Source organism: Elgaria multicarinata, chromosome 2 (assembly GCF_023053635.1).
Source record: "Elgaria multicarinata webbii isolate HBS135686 ecotype San Diego chromosome 2, rElgMul1.1.pri, whole genome shotgun sequence".
NCBI lineage: Eukaryota > Metazoa > Chordata > Lepidosauria > Squamata > Anguidae > Elgaria > Elgaria multicarinata.
In genome coordinates, this window is record NC_086172.1 from 52,158,350 (window position 1) to 52,166,232 (window position 7,883).

A 7,883-nucleotide genomic window follows, 5' to 3' on the forward strand; every position below is an offset into this window, starting at 1 on the left:
GTCCATGCTCATACTGCAAATGTCCGACTGAGTCCAGGGGGATGGATACAGGGGCATCTGTTGTACCCCCAGATTTAGTCGGGCCCTTGAGACATCCCTAAATACTGCACACCTGGGATGCAGGACCTCCGCCAGGAGCCATATCTGGCCCACCTGGGATCTCAATTTAGCCCTCTGACTTTCTACAGATAGCTCCACCCCCTTGCCTTGGCACCACCCCTTTTCCTCCAACCACCAGTCATTTGGTGGTTTCCTGGCTTTTGTGCAATTTCACCCTCATTCTAGGAGATGTAAATGCCTCTCCTAAGGCTTAGTTATTGGCCTCGTTCAGACAACATGGTAAACCATGCTGCTTAACGACAAAATGGTTAACAGAATGCTTAACCGTGGTTAACAGTGTCGTCTGACACACGTTTTACTTAATCAACTGCCCCGTTAGCTGCATTACTTAACCACAAAAGGATTAAAAGTGTTGTCTGCAAGCATTTTGCATGTGGTTAGCATTAACCACAGCTGAGCATGGTTAAGCTAACCACAAAGCTCAGAATGTCATCTGAACCAGGCCATTGTTAGTAAGAGCTTTAAGCGAAACTATGCTGGCAATTTTGGCCCTCCCCCTTTTGCTTTGGCCTCACCCAACGTTGGAAACTGACCCCTGAAAGCTTCTCTGAAAGGGAACTTGGCCCTCAGGCTGAAAGAGCTTCAACACCTTTGCTGTGCACCCTGATTTGGGAGTAAGGCCCATTGAACTCAATGGCACTTATTTCTGAGTTGACATGCATAGGATTGTGCTATAAAATTGGTTTAGATTGTTTCCTTTCAAAATTCTGTGTGTTGTCATCCTTTTGCAAGTGCTAAGAAGTCTAGGAATCCCTTGCTACTTTTAAGAATCACAGTTCCCAGCATTCCTTGGTTGACAGGCCTGTCAGTTTAAAAGGTGAGAAATTAAGTTGTATTTATAGTATAGACACCCCCCTTCTTGTTAGTTGCATTTGGATTCAGTTTTAGAATTAATCAAGGAGGGCCTATGAATACAGCTTTGAAAACAGAGGGTTCATTTATTTATTAAATTAACATAGAGATGAAGAGTCATCCACCTTTTCTAGCTAAGCTTGCCATCTGGGGTACATATTACCGTATCTCTGTTTTAGCCATCACTTTAAATAATGCATGTGTTGTGTCACATTACTTCTTTGGAGCAGGAAAGTGCTGCTATTTTCACATTACAAATGACGAACTAATCTATTTTCACTTAACAAATTGAGAACTGAGTTAAAGAGGCCATGTGACAGAAGGAACCAATAACCTTTGCAGGCTTGAATGAAGTGATACCGAAGAATGATAATGCACAAGAGAATGAAATCAAAATATCCTTTGTCACTTTTTGCCAGCCTGCCTTGATTTATAGTTGAAGGCTGCTTCCCATTGTTACAATCTGCATTCATCAGGGTGCTCCTGCAAGTCTCGTCTGTGCTGAAAATGATCGTATGGGAGGATTTAATAGTGGGTTGCCTATCAGTATGCCAAACCATTGTTGAATTCAACCTAGGTCTAGTATGGGATAAAATTTGAGGATAAATTCAGTTGATCAGCAGTCTGCAGGGCTGCCCCAAGATATTTTGGTATCTGAGGGAGAAGATGGCACCCACTCTCATTCCAAAAGATAACTGGACTGGCATTTGTGTCTTTCTTCAACACTATACTGCCCTAAACCACACCTGAAAGTAGCAGGTTAGCTTAGGGGGTGCAGGGCATACACATATGGTACACATGTCTCTTCTACCTCGTAACAGCATCTGCCTGAGGCAACTGCTGCACTCTGCCTAATAATAGGGCTGGCCCTGGGGGCCTGGCAGGGTAAAACCCTCCATGGGAATTTGGGGATAAGGGGAGACTTACTGAAGTCTGTGATGGATGGTTCAAAACTGCACATTACATTAAATGCATGGCATGTAGCACCGTGAGGTGGTTTTTTTTTAACTTAACAGTAAGTATGGGGGAGTACTGCAATTTGGATCAAGACCACTGTGCATGGGAGAGGAGATTTAATCCTCCCTTCTGAGATCTCCCAAAATATTTTTCCCATGTGTGAATTAGGGTTAGAAAATTAACTCCAATTGGCACCATTGACGCTCAGGTCACTGTGTATAGAATTTCAGCCTTAAACAAGTCTCATCCACAGTGTCATCCAGGGGGAAGGGGTGTTATGGAAATGGGCCAAGCCACATTATGGAGACCACTTCTAAGAAAGCCTCTCATGATCTGATGGTGAACTCCAGTTAGTACCTCATTTTGTCCAGAATCTAGAGCGGGGGGGGGGGGAATCACCCTGAACTTTATGGAGTAATCAATCCCAAAATTGTGGTAGATTATAATCCCTGTTAGAAATCCTTCTATGTTTCCTTTAATGGGGGTGATTTCTGAGAACTGTCACTGCCACAAGGGTTGTTTTGTTTATTTATAGTGTATAAATGTCACATTTCATTAGCCTGTCAGTTTTTCAGGTACCCTAAGATTTTTTAATCCAGCAATATATAAGAAAGTTACACCAAATAAAAAAAGGGAGATTTGTACTTAAATTCTTTTTTCAACACATAGTGTATCTGAAAAGATTATAGTAGAAGCACATTTTAAAAATTAATCTAATTTATCATTATAATAAAACATAACACAAAATGTCGGTGGAAATACTTCTTGTCATCAGCAATGAGCTCACTACATTAATGAGTTACTCATTATTTGCCTGTAAATGTCTGCAAATTTAGTAGAGCTACATTGCAAGACTGCAATAAAATGATGCTTTTAGGTTAAGAATCTAGTCATCAATATTATAAGCTTTTGGACAAAAGGAAGTTCTACTATAGGTGCTTCCTGTACCATCAGAGCTTTTATATTGTATTTTATATTATGGTTTTATACTGTTGTTTTATACTTTGAATGTTTTTAATTTTTGTGAACCACCCAGAGAGCTCTGGCTATTGGGCAGTATAGAAATGTAATAAAAAAATAAATCAGAGGGAAGAATTTCAACAACAATTGCAGACTTGACTCTTAAGAACATAATAAGAGCCATGCTGGATCAGACCAAGGGTCCATCTAGTCCAGCACTCTGTTCACACAGTAGCCAACCAGCCATTGGCCAGGGATGAACAAGCAGGACATGGTGCAACAGCACCCTCCCACCCATGTTCCCCAGCAACTGGTGCACACAGGCTTACTGCACCAATACTGGAGATAGCACACAACCATCAGGGCTAGTAGCCATTGATAGCCTTTGCCTCCAGGAATGTATCCAACCCCCTTTAAAGACATCCAAATTGGTGGCCATCACTATATCTTGCGGTAGTGAGTTCCATAATTTAACTATGTGCTATGAGAAGATGTACTTCCTTTTATTTGTTGTAGATCTCCCACCAATCAGCTTCATGGAATGACCCTGTTTTAGTATTTTGAGAGAGGGAGAAAAATGTCTCCCTATCCACATTCTCCATACCTTGCATAATTTTGTGCACCTCTATCATGTCTCCCCTTAGCCCCCTTTTTTCCAAGTTAAACAATCCCAGTTGATGTAACCTTCCCTCATAGGGGAGATGCTCCACAGCCCCTTAATCATTTTAGTTGCCCTTTTCTGCACAGATCCCATTAGGTTAAATTTGAAGTTGTTGGGTTTTGGGTTTTTTTGCCCCAACGTGCATCACCTTACTTACACTTGCTTACTCTTGAAAGTGAATCTGCCATTGAGGATCCTGACTAGAGTTGGGTGCCCACCCCATTAGTTGTCACACATGTGTCCATATCCAAGGATGGGAAGATAATGATATACATTAATATATTGTTGGATTTCAACTCCATCAGCCCCACCTGGTGCAGCCAATGGTCAGGAATGATAGGAGTTAGAGTCCAACAACATCTAGATGGACACAGGTTGGTAGTGCTCACATGGGGATGGTTCTCTTGCCATGATGCACACGGAGACTGGTCACCTCCAATATTGATAGTTGGAAGAAGGAAGATGCTCTGTTCTTCGGATGATCAATGCCAGGGATCAGTCCCACCACAAATGTTCCCTACCTTAAGAAGAGTAAAGCCAAGGCATTTAGGAACATAGGGACATAGTAAATTATCTTAAACTGATAGCTTCATACCTGTTTCCCTCGAATTATCCCCTACAGCGCTAAGCTGTCACCGTTGTTGTTGTTGCTGTTAGCTAAATCACATCCAGGGCAGCAGTGCTCCTAAGATCCTTTGCATACCAGGAAATGGGCTTAAGGGGAAAAATATAAAAAAAAATCATAAAAAATCAACAGATGACCCAATCTGATTCAAATTTGGTATGCTTAAAGCTCTCCTTAATATCTATTACTGTGCCAATTTTGATGTCTTTATCTTTAAAGCTTATGCAGATGTAAGCATTTGTTTAATTTTTCTTTAAACATATCAAATCCTGCTCCTGCGACCCCAGTGGCCGCTCGGAAAACAACAAATGATTCACTCAAAAAGTAGTACCAAAATAGGGCAGGGCTTTTGCCTTTGAAGCACAATTAAAGCAGGATGCATGGGAGTACCTCACAGTCAAAGCAGATTATAAACTAGAAAACTTCAGAGTACTTCACAATTAAAGCAGATTATAAACTGGAAAACTTCGGAGTCCTTTGCATGCAATTTGCAGTGATTGCACAGCATAACGCTGGTGTGATAAAGCTCTGAGTCAGATCATAGATCTTTCTAGCCTAGTATAGTTATGGCACTGAATTTCTGAATCAAGATTCACATTGAGATGCAAATCGAAGCAGGCAGCCTCCAAATTGGTCTGAGCCAAATCAAGCTGTTTTCCAAACCACTGCATCAGGGTCCAAACCTAATTTTGTGGCAGCGCACACTTACACACAAGTAACCATATAGATGATGGTACTCAATTAACAAATTGATGGCCATCACTCAAGTGGCTTGCTTTCAAATATCAATTCAACTATGGGCTCATGTACACCAAGCAGGATATTCCACTATGAAAGTGGTATTAATGTGGTATATCGTATGTGTCAATGGGCCCCATTGTGCAATAGTGGTGCACTTCCATACCACTATAAAGCTCCTGCCTTTTATATACCGCTTTCATAGTGGAATATCTTGCTTGGTATAGATGAGCCCTATGTCTCTGTGCAAATCTTGTAAGGAGGAGGGTATGCATATGTTAGGGTGACCATATGAAAAGAAGGACAAGGCTCCTGTATCTTTAACAGTTGCATAGAAAAGGGAATTTCGGCAGGTGTCATTTGTATATATGGAAAAGCTAGTGAAATTCCCTCTTCATCACAACAGTTAAAGCTGCAGGAGCTATACTAGAGTGACCAGATTTTAAAAAGGGCAGGGCACCTGCAACTTTAAATGTTGTGATGAAGAGGGAATTTCCCCAGGTTCTCCATATATACAAATGACACCTGCTGAAATTTCATTTTCAATAAAACTGTTGAAGATACAAGAGCCCTGTCTTCCTTTTCATATGGCCACCCTAGCATATGTTTTAGTAGGAAGACATTATACTTTGTGAGGCAGTTCTGGACAGCATAAAAATATCATTTTGTTGTTGTATAGTATGAAATATTAGAGCTCTCACAGATAAAATATATAAAAGGTGAAAGCAGTGTCTGCTTCTTTCTTCCAACAGTCAACGCTGGAGGTAATCTATCCCAATATGGGTCCAATTCAGTTCAGTGGGGTTTACTGCTAGGAAAGTGGGTTAAGGACTGCCGCCTATCAATATTACAATCCTATAATATTTACTCAGAAATAAGTCCCATAGATTTCAGTGTGGCTACTCCCAGGGAAGGGGGTATATGATTGCAGCCTTAATGATTAAAATAAACCCCAATGGTTATTAGGACTGGACCTTGGATTGATTGCATGTAGATTCCTCTATGAGCCTCGCTTTTCTGTGTCTGTGTCCCTGTGGCTCAACAAGTGAAAAATCATATAAATATGCAAATATACAATATACAAAAGTAACTAAAACATACCCAATAGCCATCAGAATAACAGGCATCACAAATCATCCAATGTCAAGGCATATAAATTATATGCTTAAACTGAATCAAGGTTGGTGTATGTTTTCTTCCTGTGGGGAGGGTATTCCAAAGAGAGGTTGCCATCACAGAAAAGGCCCTCTACCTGACACTGGCTAGATGGACAAGCCCAGAATGTGGAATAACCAGGATCTTCAGATGATTGCAGCAGCAAGCCAGGTCTATAAGGAAGATGTTCTCTCCAACATTTACATATTAGAATTTTCAGTATAACAGCCTGCATGTGTGTTGTGTGTGAATTTACATCAATGAAGCACAGAGGATCTTATGGCTGAATTAATATGAGACTGGAGCAGTTTCTGGTGGTTTGGTCCCATACTGCTCTAATAATGTCTATAGGGAGGAATTATCTTGCATGTCTGAAAGATGTGGCTCCTTCTTATACCAGTGGCAAGAGAAGGAAATCACCATTAATCCTTTCCAAACAGATGTTAGTGGGCTGGCACAACATAGGAATAAGTCACAAGAGAGTAGCTCTTATGCTATTCTGGCCTGACACGATAAATCACATCCCCCAGCATGTACATTATGGCTGGGATCCTGAGTTTGCTTCCACTGGTGGGAGTGTCCCCTGAGAAGAGATTTGCTACTAGAAAACTCATAGCAGTAGAAGGGGAGAGTTTTCCCCTTCCCCCTTTTGTGCTCATCCAATCTAATTATAGTTTGTGGAGGGGGGAAGGGAAATTAGAACACATTGCCTCTCCTCCCTTCCACCAGTGGGATCCTCTGCTAGATCTCAGTCCTGGCTGTGAATGAAAGGAGCCATTCTATTTCAAGAAGCCTGTTTAAGATCCAAGTCTCTGTGAGTTTTCTACACGAGATATTTATTGTGTGTTTGTCAATCCCGACATGGTTGTTTATGGGTTCTTTAGACAATGTCATGGCCCTCTGTTGTGACCCTCCTGTTTCTAATGAGCACTTTCAGTGATTTTTTTTTTTAAAAAGCAAGGGAAATGTAGCATTCAATTGTGAAACGAAGAAACCACTTTTTCACTTGTACCTTTGCACTATCCCCCTATACCACAGTGCCACCTAGAGGTTATGTCATGGAGAAGCAGTGAAGGAAATCATTTCATGTAGTGCTTGGATCTCAATTCTGCGACAAAACCGAAAGTATATACCGTGGATTAACAGCCAATTAACATCCTTGTGTTGAAAAGCTCCATGTCTAAAGTTTTACTGTAGTCCTTATCTGAGCATTAGCAACGTCTTGTTTACTTGGTTAATTTGAAAGTGCTTAGTTTTTAGATGATAGGAGGATTAGTCTTGATTAATGTGTGCCGTTTATATTGCCAACATATAAATATTATTCAGGGTAGCCAAGGTGTGTGGGCACAACAGGAAGAAAGTAGGAACATATTTCATGCAGATGATCAATTTTTCACATCTTCCATGTGGCTAGATTTTCACAGAAGACAACAAGGGGCCAAGAACTTCTGTTTCAGAAGAAATAATGAAGATGCATTGTGTGAGGATGTGGTAGAGTTTTACACCATTCCTACTTGCTCAAATGATTTACTTTTTATTTATTTATTTATTTTATTAATGGTGGAAATGAAAGGGGAGAAGTTTCTAAAGAAAAAGAATGTAAACATTTTTGATTAACTGTATCTTTTAAGTGTAGCACAAGTACATCCATATCTAAGATAAGTATCAGTTAGACATAAAAAAAACCCACCCCAATTATTTATTTTTGGGGGGGAAAAGGGCCCAGGGAGAAAATATAGATTTACATGGCTGAATTACTAAATAATTGTTTGAGTACCGGGTAGGTTTATGTCAAAACTATCCCCCAAAGACTAG